The 13,979-nt window shown below is 48.3% G+C and overlaps 1 long non-coding RNA gene across 1 annotated transcript in view; it reads left to right on the top strand.

Moving 5' to 3' along the window:
• Window positions 1-13,979, top strand: part of LOC112989397 (uncharacterized) — a 58,027-nt gene that overhangs the window by 25,777 nt on the left and 18,271 nt on the right. Inside the window, exons 5-9 of the long non-coding RNA XR_010388677.1 lie at window positions 2,070-2,190; window positions 3,803-5,068; window positions 6,686-7,400; window positions 7,535-7,770; window positions 11,782-13,432. This is a non-coding gene — a long non-coding RNA (uncharacterized LOC112989397). The remainder of the gene's footprint in view (window positions 1-2,069; window positions 2,191-3,802; window positions 5,069-6,685; window positions 7,401-7,534; window positions 7,771-11,781; window positions 13,433-13,979) is intronic.

Here is a 13,979-nt window from a genome sequence, read left to right on the forward strand (position 1 = left end):
CTGAATTACAATGCTGTTGAATGTTGATAAAAGCTGAATTGCTTCTTGAAATGCTGATCCTGACAGTCCTGTGGCAGGCGCCTAAAATGTGATTTCCAAGTCTTAGGGGAAAAAAGGAATACATTACCGCTTCTGATTAGAGGACTTCAGAAGGAACATATTCTAGTCACATCTCGTGGAACACTTGCCTGATTCCCTGTTGCTTGCAGTAGCTGATGCCTTTGCACAAGACATAAAAGGAATGTGCTCTTTACTTTTTTTTTAATTAAAATTTTATAGAGATTGCTGATGTAGAATCAGTTCAGCATGTATGAACAGTTCCCCACAACAGAAACCCTGTGTGCATATAGATCTGTGGGTATCTCCATAGTCTGCGAGAGCTGGGGAGCAGGAGCAAGGCTTGCAGTGCCAACGCAGAGACGACTCCTTCCTTGCTGGCATCACCTGGCCTGGGATTTTGGATCTGAGCTCTTTGACTCTAAGCTCTGTCATGGCCTGTTTGGGCACAGCTACCTTTAAGCTCAGGCACTCCTCATACAACACTGCAATTTTCATGACGTAAACGAAAAGGCAAACTGCACAGCTAGGCTGGAGACTGTCAAAATAGCCTCTTTCTTTGGGAAATCACAATGCTTGACTTCCAGTAAATTGAGTGAAATATTGAAAGAAAAAGAATTTGGGATAAAATTAAGCTAAATAGCTTAAGAATCCTCAGCCATAAATTACGGCAAAAAACCTCTGGGGTGCTCTCAAGCTAGGGGCTGCTGCACAAGCGGATGAGCTGGTGAGCACTCACTAAACTCTTCAGCAGCTATGTAAATACAGAGTCCTATCAGCTATGTTAGCTCAGGTGATCAGAAAGCATAGTCGGGGCTTCTCTTAGTGCAGGAGGAAGGAAGTGGTATAGCATCTCTCAGTACCTCAACCCGTACCCAAAGTCTGCATGACCAGTGTGGCGGGGGAAGAGGTTCCTAATTTTTGCCTTCCTTCACTCTCCAGCACCAGCAACCAGCCTGGCCTTCGCTGCAGGAAAAATGCTCCATCTCTCAGAGGGAGTTTGAGGTTTCTGTTTGTTTGTTTATTAAAGAAAGCGAGCATCTGGCATGTGTATGCAAACACTAATGAGTCATTTGAAATATGCTCGGTGTTGCACCAGTGAGGCTGGGATCTTCCAGCTACAAGGAGAAACGTGATGGAAGAGCATAGGCAGGCACAGAAGGACTCCAAGCACGGGGAGGGAAGGCAAATCTTCTTTCTCCTTCCCTCTTCTTCCTCCCTTCCCCACCACTCCCAGGAGCTTTTCCAGTCCTCCAAAAATCCTTGGTGAGAACTTCAAAATCTGAGTTAAAATGACTCTCTCTGAGGCTGCTGTGCCCTTCATAGAGAGTCTGAAGCTTGCCAGTGGCTCTCTCCAAGAAAAGCAGTTTATTTCCGGCACCGTGCATGGACACAAATAGACTTGTCAGCGGGAGGTGGGGAGGGAGAAGGCTGTGGGGTGGTCTGGGTGCCTTGGTCTGTCCTTTCTCTTGTGTCAGCTGGCAACTGGAATCAGTCAGATCGATTAAAATTCATAAATATATGAGAAGTAAAGCTGTAAGCTGAATCGGCCACTGTCTAGGAGGTTTATAAGAGGCACAGCAGGCTGGGAAGCTCTGGCCAGGGCAGGATTCAAAACTGAGCAAGAAGTGGGGATCCCTTGCAATGCTGGGATTACAGTAATTTCTAGAATTTGTGTACAGGAGGCAATTTCCTGGTATAAATTGAACATTTAAAGCTCCAGCAGTATAATTCTTGGAGACCTGCAATTTGGGAATAAGCGTTCTTTTCCTGCTTTAGATTTTTCTCTTGGAAAGAGGTATAAGCTAAATCTCCCAGCAGGAAAGGATATTCTTATACTGGGTTACAGTTTCAATGTGAGTTATATGAATGATAGTATAATTATAATGCATTAGCTGTGCCAGCCATTTTCCCTATGTAAATGAGCCCACACACTCGAAGACTGTTAGCTATGTCATATACAAATAACTAATTTTGTCTACTGCTTCATTTTGTCTATACTTGCTTTTCAGTCCTTTAAGGAAGAGAGGGTAACAAGAACTGAAGCAACTCCAACACCTGGGACTAGTTTAAGTATGAAGAGGACTATGTGTTCCAAGCATTCAAAATCCATGAAACACATCCTCAGAAATGGTGAGTTTGCCTTTGGTACCATTGGCATTTATGAATAATAACTTTTTCCTATGCATTTTAGTGCTAGGCTTTCATTTTTTATACTTTAATCTTCTCTAAGCAAACTTTTCTCGGCCATCAGAAGGAGTAGGTAGGAACTCAATGTGTTTTGAAAAAAGTGTTAACGCTTTACTCCTAGAGCTGTTGCTTCAGAAAAATGCCTTCCAAATGGATCAAATTTCCGGTTGTAATTATACAAGACTTGTTCATAGAAACACTGATAACAGGCCAAGCCAAATCTGGCACTAACAGCATCAGAATTTGGCCTGCCAAAAATACGTATGTGCTTGACGGTAATAATAGCTAAAGAGAGTAGGGAACTCTCTAAAACGTGCATAATTCCAAGCTGCAGCTAAAACCCATTCCTCAAAGCTAAGAAGAGCTTGGGGGTGCTTATTTAGACTCTCTCCTGTTTAAATACTAGCAGGGTGTTACTCAAAAACCAATTTTCTTCCTGTCTTAGAAAGCATTTTTTAATATTAAAAGCTACTAATAAGAAACAAGCACTTTACTGGATTATCATTGGAGTTGTGTGCTTCTGTGAAGTGGAATGATGCCCGTTTACCACAAAGAAAAGGATTTTGCATGCTTCCTCCAAATGTAATGTGATAAAAAGCCAGATGAGAGAAGTCTCATGTCACTGTTATTGTGTGGGGGAGTTGGAGGACCTGCTCTCCCAGCAGCTGGCAGTTCCAGTTATTGCTAAAACAGTATCATTTAGCCGCTGCAGGGCTGTCATAAAAACACAGCTCAAGGCATGCCATAGTTTCAATGCATTACAGAAAAAGCGTGTACAGGGCTAACCCAGCACCCCGGTGAGAAGGTGCTGCTGCAGGCTGTGGTAGGTGCTGTGGCTTCCAGCCCCGTTACTGGAGGCAGAGCTTGCTTGGGCCGGGAGCAATTGCAGGGGCATCTCCCAAGCGAGCTCCAAGGGGATTTCCGTGGCGGGAACTTTTGGATGGCGCTTTTTGAGACCCACAGAGTGCCTGGAAAAGCAGGGCTGCACTGGCGCAACAGAGCTCATGCATGCAGTTGGCCTGTGTGCAGGCAGCCGGGCCAACGTGTTGGACTGACCGTGTGTCCTGAGGGGACTCTGCTTCACACACACCGTGAATCCAACCCGACTACTTCACCCTGCGGGCAATGCAGAGCTGCCTCAGGTGGGAGTCATTTATGTGCCCAGGACAAGAGAGGTCCCCCACTGGCTTTGTGCTCCATGCCTCCAAAATCCTCAACCATCTTGTTTTTCAAGGTCTGTCACCTGATTCCCCCACTCACCCAGAGAGATGCTTTCTTTTTTCTTTCCTAGTAAACTCTGTCTTCTTTCCTAGTAAACTCTGTCTTCACAACTGCTTTTTGTAGACAGTGCACAAGAACGTTCACGGGAGGGAGGAAAGATCGTTCCTCAGACAGTGCCCTGCAGCAAAGGGTAGATGAGACAGGCTCTCCTGACTGATGGGTGCTGCAGAAGAGACTCTGGGGCTAGTATTGCTTGCAGGCCTGGCATACTTGTTTATGGAACCAGTTTGCAATTGAATAAAAATGAAGTATTTCTTATTTATTCTCACTTTAGATCCTTTAGATCAATACAGCCTTTCCCCTTTGGAAACAGCTGCACCCATGTGGAACATCTTCACCTTGGCACGAACTACCTGTCCTCCAGGGGAGTTCAGTGCTTCATCCACGTGCATCAATTCTTACAACTGCCACGTGTGGATGAATCGCAGTGTCTCTCCATCTTCTGGCTGCGTCAGTTCCTTGTGGGTCCAGACTCCAAGATGCAAAGAACAAAGCATATTTCAGGCTGTCAGAGCTCTTTCAAATGATGGAGTAAGAAGAGATGCAGCTCTTAGAGGAGCGTGCCTCCCAGAGATTGCTCCTGGGTTTATTCATCTTCCCCCGAGCTTTGGATGGAGGACAGGTTTCTTTTGTTCACAGTCTTTTGTGCTTCTGACTGCTGCATGCTCCAGAGCATTGTGTGGCTGGAAAGTTGAAAGTGAATCATAGAAGAGTTCATACGCAGGAGAGAGGAGGAGATATCTTCTCACTGGCTACGGTGACTGAAATGGGCCAGCGCCACAGGGAAGGTTTTTAGCGATCCTTGGCTCCCAGGAGAGAATAAGACTCTTCCAGTGGTGTTTGTGAGGCTTAAAAAGGACCAGTGTTTGGGAGAGAGGGAGCAGAGGTAGAAGACATTGAGCCAATGAAGCAGAGTGAAACTAAGATCCAGAAAAAGAATGAGAATGATTTTTTCTGGAGATCACAGTGGTTTGTGAAGGGGCCGATAAGATGTCTGGTGAAGAGTATGTCTGTAGAGAGAATCCACTTCTCTGTATCCAAGCTGGTGCAATAAATAATCTTTCGTGATTCTGACAGATGCTTACAGAGTAGCAGAAACGAAAGCTCACACTCTGGCTGTGATTAATACATCATTAGTTGTCAGACTAAGGATTTTGGAAGTGGGTAAATAAGCCCTAGGCCAGTTGATTGTGTCTAAGAAAACTGCGGAGGATTACAGGGTTGGGGGGAGCTGGGACTCAGCATTTGTTTACCACAGGCAGTTACTATGTTTTGTTCCTTGTCTGAAACCACTCTGTTCCCACAGCGGGAGAAGAGGAGGAGAAATGGGCATATGATTTCAGAAACAAAGCTCTGCCTCAAGCCTCTGCTATTCTGAAAAAATGACAAAAGACCCAGCTGACCACAGTCCATGTTGCCCTGGCTTCCTTGTGGGATACGTAGGAAGCTGGGCCCTGACTGCAGTCTGCTGCCCTTGTCCGGGACATGATGCAAAATGTCTGCTGTGGAGAAAAACAGCTCTTGCTGTTTAGATTCACAGGTATGGATGGCATTAAGGTAACTGAAGGCCTGTTTTGTGGCTCTACTGTGCTGTGTGGTCTGCTGCAAAATGCTTCGGAGCAGATCCAGGAAAGGCCTTGTACAAGGTATCTGCTAAAGACCTGGCATGCCCCGCCAGGCACCGAGGTCCTCCGGCGCCGTGCCGGAGCCGCATCCCGTGCCCGAGGCCCAGCTTGCTGCGTGGGAAGTGCCCGAGGGCAGCCGATCCCTGGCTGGGTGCCCTCCCCGTGGGAGTGTGGGCTCGCGCTCCCTCTTGCTCTTGCTCTGGTCCCAGGGGCTCCCTGTACATTTTCTCTATGCGGCAGCGGGGCTCTGGGAGGGCTGCTGAGGTGCCGTCAGCAGCCGGCGGGATAGGCAGAGGATGGGGACGGGAGCTGCTCAGGGAGTGACGTGAATAGAGGTGTTCCCGGGGAGCCATTGGGCTGCTACGCCAAAAGGCATTTCTTTTGGGGACGGTAGCGGTCACGGCGGCGTTTCACCCGGAGGCTGTGTCGCGGTGGGCTCCCGCTGCGCCTCCCAGGCTGGGAGCCTCCGGGACCAGCTGAGAGAGGTGACGCCAGGCTTGGGCGGCCGTGCCAGGCTCGGGCAGCACTCAGGTGAGCCCTGAAGCCGAAAGGTTTGGGCTGGAGCAGCTCTGGACACGTGCAGGCGCAGGAGAACAGCTGCCTACAGAAGCTGAGAGTCAAGCCAGGAGGCAGCAGGCAAGTTTGGGCACCTCCACAGCTAGGCAGCAGCTGAACGGGAGCACAGAGCTGCTGGATTGCAGTTTTCAACTTAGGTGCCCATGTTTCGCAAAATCTTGCTTTAGGCGCCTATGGCATTTGCGTTTTTTGTTTTAATTTCAATGGCGGCAGCCTTTAATCTCTGTGACTCACGTTCTCTTTTTGCAAACAGGGTTACCAATACTCAGGCATGTTTTGTAAAGAGCGCTACAATCTGCGGGTGAATGTTTCTCTAGAGAACCACAATATTTAAAGCATAGCATCACTCTGTTGCTCTATCTAATTCTCTTAGCAATTTCCAAGCTTCTTAGTCCTTGTACCTAGGGTCTGAGATGTTTGTCAGTGAATTTTTGGAATGGGGGGATTTACCCAGGAGCAGATCTCCATGAAGGGCAGGGGGAAGGATGGCTATAGCCTCATTAACCCTAATCGCACAAAGTAGGGACTGTACACGTCCCTTCACCTTCAGCATCCAGCACTACCTAGGATGCCCCTGCTCAGGACTGTGCACAGAACAGGCATTTAAGTACTAGGTTTAGTTGCCCATGCATGTCCTGTATTTGCTGATTTGCTTCTGGATTTCTGAATGTAAGTACTTTAATTCTTTCAGTTCTTGGCATGAAAAGCTAGTGACACTGGCTGTGCCTGTCCTGTGGATCTGGTGCATGTCACAGGCTGCTCTTGCTCTGCTGACTGTCCCCATTGGGGGCTCTCTTGGGCCTCTTGCAGCTCTCTTCCAGCCCCGGCTCCCTGCTTCTGTCCCATAGTGTTTTTCTTTCTTTCCCCCAGACAATTCTCCCCTAGAAGTGCTCCCAGACCATACGGTACTGTCTCTGTTATTCGCTGCTACTAATGCTGCCCCTTTTCTTCTCCAGAGTGACACAAAGCAAACCAGGCTCTGCAAGTCCGGCTTCTTTCGGGAACTGCTCAGTACCCGCAAGGGCCTCTGGTCTGCGCTGTGGAAGAGGCTGCTCAGAACCTCCCAGGGCCGCGCTCTGTGCCATGGAAATACGGAGCCATGGTCGTCAGCTGATGTAAATTGGTGTAGCTCCATTGATGTCTATCCAGTATACACAAGCTGAAAATACGGCTTAGAGTAAATGAATCATGCTGCTGAAATGCAGCCAGCTTTAAAACATACCTGTCCCGTGGGGGTGCTGTGAAGTGAAAGTCGCTTCCACCCTTTTTGGCTGATAATTCACAAATGAGCCACTAATCTGGCATGGCATAAAGGCTGCAGTGTAATGTATGAGTCACTTTACCCACTCGAAAATGTCACCAGTTGTGGAGAGAGACGCGGCAGCTGCTTAGTGGCGCGTAACCCATGTGGTAGAGATGGTCCTATTATTTATATAGCTCCATAAATGAACCTGGTGCTTTGCAAAATAGCAGCTCTTCCTTGAGCAGTTTACAACGCCGTTTACTCCTAAGCGAGACAAGGGCAGCTGCTGGCTCGACCGCCACGAGCCCATTGACGTTGCGAGGAAAGCTCCCAGCTGCTCCAAGGGCCGCAGGAGCGAGCCCTGTGAGGAGGAAAGCACGGTGTCACCGAGGCCACTGATACCTGGCAGAGGATGGGGAAGGAGATGGGTGAGTGTCTGCTGGGTGGAGGAAGCCATCCTCAGTTGCTCCATCTGCTTAAAGCCTCTTTCCTTTCTGTCCACTGCGGCTTTGCAGAATGTATCAGGAGGGTAAAGCTTGCCTCTTCTTTCCCTTTTTTGCAGGAGGGAGGAGGAAAAGAAAACTTGCCTCATCTTGCAGCAGAAGACCTGAGGCACAGAGATTAAGGGCTAGGCCTGAAACAGATTTAGGCCATGCCTACACGAAGAGAAGTACCCTGAGACAGGTTCCCTCATGGGAGCCGGAGTCCACATGGCTGAATAGCTCTCCCAGGAAGGATCTGCTTTGCCACAGGAGGATGCTGCCCAGGACACTAAGATTTCTGTTAGCTAGAGCTAAGGTAACATTTCACACATTCCCCTGGATTCAAGGGATTGCAACACTTGGTCACTTTTTTTTGTTTTTGTGGGATGGGAAGGGGAGGATTCTTCTGGGAAATCCCACCAGGTGCACCTATAGGTCTGCTTCAGGGCATGCCTCAAGTTCTCCGGGTCTACGTATCCAACCACCTTGCTCCTGCCAAAGCACCCCAGCATTGAGAGGTTGCTTCCTAAATTCCCTGCGGAGCCTGTTGCTTCACTGAGCCAGGTGTGGGCCCCTTGCAAAACACCGGGGCTGCTTTAAAATAACTAACAAGTCTCTATTTTAAAATGACTAACAAGTCTATTTTAAATTCCCTCCTTTCTTGGAGGGAGCCGAAGTGGCCAGTGCAGGAGGCTTCTTCCACGCCTAGGAGTAGGGCCGTGGGCTGGAGGACAGCGGGCCCCGAACCCACCACCGACGGGGGCTCTCCTGCAGAGCTGTGGGGCAGGAGGAGGTGAGGCAAGAGGGCAGCGGGCTACTTGTGACCCCCGTTCAGGCCCAGAGCTAGGAATGGGGAAGCCGGGCTTTCCTTGGGGTCATTTCTATATGTGATTATGGGGTTTTTCAATGTAAAGTGCACCAAGAGCCACGCCAGCAGGCGGGATGGGAGTGAGCCTCGCCTCGGTTACAAAGCCCTAGAAAGAGCTGCTGTTATCTGAAAGTGGGGTTTATTAATTCCAGATTTTTACAGCGTAGCTGGGACGCCAACAATACGGTCCGAACACAATGAATCGCTTGCAGATATAAATCAGGGGAAGGCATCTCCAAAGGCTCCGGCGAGGCTGAGTCACTCGCTGCCGCTGTGCCAAGCGCCAGCTGCTGAACGGCAGCGGGCCTTCAGCTGGGTCACGGGCACTGAGCTCACTGGGGCGTTACTGATTGCCTGATTAGCAAACCCACTAATCAGGGCGATTGATTTGCTGATTGCAGAGCACAGAGCTGCCAAGAGGCCTTCTGCAGCAGGCTTGCCTATTCCTCATGGGCAGAAGCTGCTTGGGACCAGCCAGTGGGTCAAGAGGGGAAAAGGAGAAGGGGAATTATAGGTCCTGCAGGGACTGAGTTGAGTGGTTTAAGTTGTGGAAAACAGCAGAGGTTTGCAGGCAGCCATCCTGCTGTGCTCCTCCTGTTTGATATAATGTCTCTCACCCTCCAACTCTCCTGCAAATGTTTCTTGAGGTCATTCACGCTCCCAGGATTTCTGGGAGGTGAATGAATCATCCCGTCCCCTTTCTGGCAAGGGGAAGGCTGCACATAGGGGCTGAATTTGTGTCAGTTTTGGAACTGGAGCTCTGAAGACGAAGCTTTCCCCCCAGAACTGGTGCCATAAATTAGTCCCTCAGCCTTGTAGTCAGGTAAGGGATCTAAGGTTGTTGAACACTTAAATTCTCCTGCAGCCACTAAATAGAGCAGGAGTCAGGCAAGTGTTTTCTGTCGTTCCAGTCTGTCCTGAGCTTGGTGCTTTTTATCTTTCTCTCTCTCCCTCTCTCTCTCTTTTTTTTTTTTTGAATAACTATTCATCTTGCATGTTCTCATTTTATTTGGAGTATAAGCTTTTTATGGGAGCATTCTTCTCTTTGTCCCCCACCCAGAAGATCATGGTGTTAATCTTTGATTGGGACCTTGATGTTATTTAAGCAGAATAAATCTAGTTATCAAATGCATTCAGAACTTAAAATTCAAGTGAGGACAGCTTGTGTGGGTGCAGGGATGTGCATAGCAGAGAAGAGCAGAGTAAAAGTTCAATTCTTTTTGTGTTATAGGACAAACCTTCCAAAAAATGAAGGCTCTACCACATGTTTCCTATAACTGGCCAAATAAAATATTATGTTTTAAAGCACTTGGGGTCAGAGAAATAACTCAGGCTCTGGCATCAGCATTTTTTCCTCCTCACAATAGCTTCTGCTGAATGATAATCTTTAAAACTATGCGTGTGTGGGGCCAGATCCTGACCCCGTTCCCTGCGTTCTGGTCTGCTGCAGAAAATGCAGAGCAGGCAGAAAGCGAGCTTAGCCGGCTTGCTGGAGATTACCATGACCCAGTTTGCGAGCTCCAGTGCAGGAGATGGAGCACGGTGGCCAGGGACATGCTGAGGGGGAAAAGAATTTGTTGCAATGCTCGTGTATTTGTGTGGTTCTTGCATGGCATTACAGCTTATCCCTCATTAGCATCCCAAAGACCAAGCAGTCCTGGCTACTTTCGGCTTGCGACTGCGGATGACTCTGGTGGTTGGCAGCACCCAAAGCTCTGGCCTCGCGTTTTTCTGGATATATGTGTCGTTGCCATATGAGAAATGCATGCGCTGGAGGAGGCACAGCCTTCATAGCTTTCTAGCACGTATTACTCTTGATGCAAACTTCAAGAGAGTGTTTCTTTGTTAGATCTCAACTGAGAGCAACCATAGTAGCTGGAGCATTCCTGCTATATTCTTCCCTTTGGCTGAGACTAGGTAGAAGTTACGTGCATTTCTGTTGTGAAGTGTTCTCCCATAAGTGTTTAGCGTAATATGTTTTCCTTTCAGCAAGAGGCATGGGCGTTTGCTGTATCAGTGAGCCACCCTGATGTCTAATGCAGTGCTGGCTGCTGTAAGAAACAGAAACTTTTTCTGCATTTAAAGGGAGAAAATCAAACAAGAGTGGGCTGGAGCTTTTCATAGAGCATACTGTGTTTGAGTAACCTAGCTTTACTCTTTAAAGACTTGGAATAGATTGGTTTGTACAGTTTTTTTTTTTTTTCCCCACTGTTAAAAATTGATTTCTTGTTTTCACAATAATTCAGCCTTGGCTGGTTTATAAAAAGGCTGTATTGAGTTTACCTATGATTATCCACCCCTGGAATTCCAATATTGCCTCTTCTCCACTTTCTCACGAATTGACAATACTTGCAGCTGTCCTGAGAGGCCTGGATCCCGAAACAAAGAACAAGGAGGAACTTCCAGTTTTCATTAGAATACAATATTAGAAAAAGCACACTTCTCTCTTTCATAATGATGGGGAAAAGACTGAAAATGTGACCCAAATATACTCCACAGGCTCAGGAACCAGAAAGAAATGAATGAGAAATCTCAGATTCACTTTTCTTTTTTTTTTGTCTGCTTGGGTTTTTCTGTTTTTAAAGTAATGACAGGATTTTGGAGGCCTCATTCATGCATTTTTCCTTTGTCACTGGCAATATTGGACTCCTGTTTAATACTGCAGATCAGCTGCTCTAAATTATTCAGCATTTTCCCTGCTCATTAGTCCCTCACCTGCCCAAGGTCCCACTGTTTCTGGCCAGAACTGATTTCTCTTTGATTTCATTTGCTGAAGCTCTGAGAGCTTGTCCAGGTGGAGAAACTCCCTCTGCGATTGCTTGGGTTATTGGTGCTCAGGAGAGCCAGCAGAGCCTGCAGTTTGCAGGATTTGTGCCTGCTGATTACCAGGCCACCAGCCCAAATTGCGTGTTGCACAGGCGTTTCCTGCAAGATGAAGGGCCGGCCTGCCTGCTCCCAGGGTTGGTCATTGGCGGATACAAAGAGTTTTGCTTGATGCTCCCAAAACTGCTTAATAAGTGTCAATGTTTGATAAATACAAGTGTGGCTTGAGGGCCCCTTCTAACAGCGGAGAGCGCTTTCTTGCCCCGCGGGGAGGCCTTGGCAGCAGCTAGCGCTGAGCGTGGCTGCCCGATTTCCCACCTGACTCACTCACGGAGATCAAGCCTCAAACTCTGCTTTGGCACCGGGCATCCCCGGGGACTGTGGGAGACTGCTCTACCCCAACAGCGCCTGCTCAACCCAGGAGTTGAGGGCAGCTGTGGGAAGAGACTACAGTTTCAGATACTATGGTTTTATCTTGTTTTAACTCTAAAATCTGGCTGGGCTAGCTCTCGCATGCTCCGAGCAGCCAGCCCTGCAAGCGCTCCCGGTGTTGCCTGCTGCGCTTGCTAGCCATGAGGCGGCTGATGGGGAGAAGCAGTGTGACTGAAACGGCCTTCCTCCCTTTTTATCCCGCAGAGAAGGGCGGCCTGCCCCAAGAAGCGCCCTCTCGCCGCACGCTGAAGCTGCGACCTGTCTGCCTGCACTGTGCTACCACTTCCACTGGGGCTACGCCATGGGGCTGGGCAGCTGTGAACTGCGGCACGCATGCTGAGTGGCTCTGCTCGTAGAGGAGACCCAGCGAAGGAGGTTAGAAGCAGAGGTATCTTCTTGCTGTCCCTCGAGACCCTTTTACTAAGGTTTTGCTATTTTGCTGCTACCCTGTAGCAGCAGAGAACTAGGTTTTTCTCCCCCCTCATCTCCCAGATTCCCGCAGGATGCATGTGATTCCCCACCCATTTCATGCCTCCTGCTGCACACCCCAATCGAAGCCCCGCTCCGGAGGCAGGGTGCCGGCGTCTGCATGCTCTCGCTGCCACCCGTGTCCCTGAGCCAGCCGGGGAGCTGCCTCGCGCAGAGACGCGACTCCACCTTCCTCGCTCCCGAGCGCTCTCCGCTGCTGGCTCGGTTTCTCTCCCTGCTGCTTGTAGAAAGGACTCATCACAGATCTAACCTGAATAATCACTCCCAAGACGTCCTTTCCCAGTTTCTTTTTCAGTGACCCAGGTCACAACTCATTTCTTAGCATCTGGGCTTCATTTCTGTGTAAGCTGGGAACCGATAAAGGAAGGGAAAAGGTGAAGATTCAGAGAGGCAGGCCAGCATCATGAGCAGAGCGTACACAGGGCACATTCAACGTTGGACTAGCTGGCCTCAAGTGTATGGGCAGTGGCAAAGCGATTGCATTAAATGAAACAGAGGCTATTTATCCTAAAACGTTAAAAGGCACAAGACAGACAGACAGGAGCCGTTTCATCCTCCCGGGATTCCTTGTGTCCTGCCAGCAGCCTGGATTGCTTTCCTGCCCTTAGCCCCTGTCTGCCCAGGGCTGGCCCTTGGCCACCAGCCCAGAGACAGCCTGGGGGGGAGGCCCGTGGGCAGCCGCCTATGAAAGGAGGGGTAGCGCATGAAACCCCAAAGCCTTTTCAGAGGTATTTAGGTGCCTGAAGGTGCAAAGAGGCACTTAATGTCATTCAAAAGTTTCTAAGCAGATTGGAGGGAGAGAGGGGGAAAATTCCCGTTTAAGGGACTGAGGCTGAAGAGTCCCACCTGCCTTGAGGCCTTGGACGAGGTGGTGCCTTGGAGGTGCCCACCAGGCACCTCTCTTCATGGCTAGGCACCTAAATATCTTAGAAAATGTGCTCCAAAGTAATTTCTCTGCTGTTGTGTGATGCTCCTGCCTACCCAAGGTCAAGAGTGTCATCTTGGCAGTGTTCCCTCTTGACGTGTGAAAACTGCTGCTCTACCACTATGGTGTGAGAGATGTATGGATCTCAGGGAAGACAAATTGCTCCTCCAGCTGCATGTCTCTGGCAGACATTGATTTGCAATAAGGCTGTCAACGGCAGCGGGAGAGCGCTGATCCTGAGAAACAATATGCCAATTGCCTGCGTTGATTTTAATTCTTTGCTCCTTTGTGTGAGACCTGTTCTGCTGCAGTATTCCTTGGAGATGGGATGTGCTGCTGCCTCTCCACTGACGCTCTTCTAGAGTACGATGCCTGTCTGGCCCAGAAAAAAATCAAGAAGACAGGCTGGCTTGCATGATTATTTGAAAGCTGCGCAGACCTGTAAGTCACTGGATTATTTATATAATTTTGTCTGTTTCTTTTATGTCTGTATTTTAAACATCCGTTATAAGGCAATACTGCTTTTAGTGGCGAGCCAAGCTTTTCTTCTAAAGCACATGTTCCCTAAAGCCTTAGTACTTTATTTCCTTTGTTCTGATTTATTGCTGTTGCCTTACCACATATGCTAGGCACTGAGGGGAAAAAAGGCAAAAACCAACAAAACAACCCTCTCTAGTCCCCTCCCTGCACCACATGCATCAAGATTAACACACTGGATCTATTACATTAAGCAATTCAACAAGGAACTGACTTACCTTTCATTTCTTAGTTACTTCTGAATAGAAATGTCGATGAAAAGTGCATGTTTATAGGTTAATAGTGTTAAGAATATTATAAAAAAAATGAAAGCTACTGTAGGGAACAGTAAGATGGGATAGATTCTAAATCTGGAGAATGATATAGTGAGATTAAAAAATAAAAGCTATATTTAAGAAAGCAAGCCTCCTTGACTACATTTTGTAAATCTAATTGAAACCAATCAAAGATT

This window comes from Dromaius novaehollandiae, chromosome 3 (assembly GCF_036370855.1).
Source record: "Dromaius novaehollandiae isolate bDroNov1 chromosome 3, bDroNov1.hap1, whole genome shotgun sequence".
NCBI lineage: Eukaryota > Metazoa > Chordata > Aves > Casuariiformes > Dromaiidae > Dromaius > Dromaius novaehollandiae.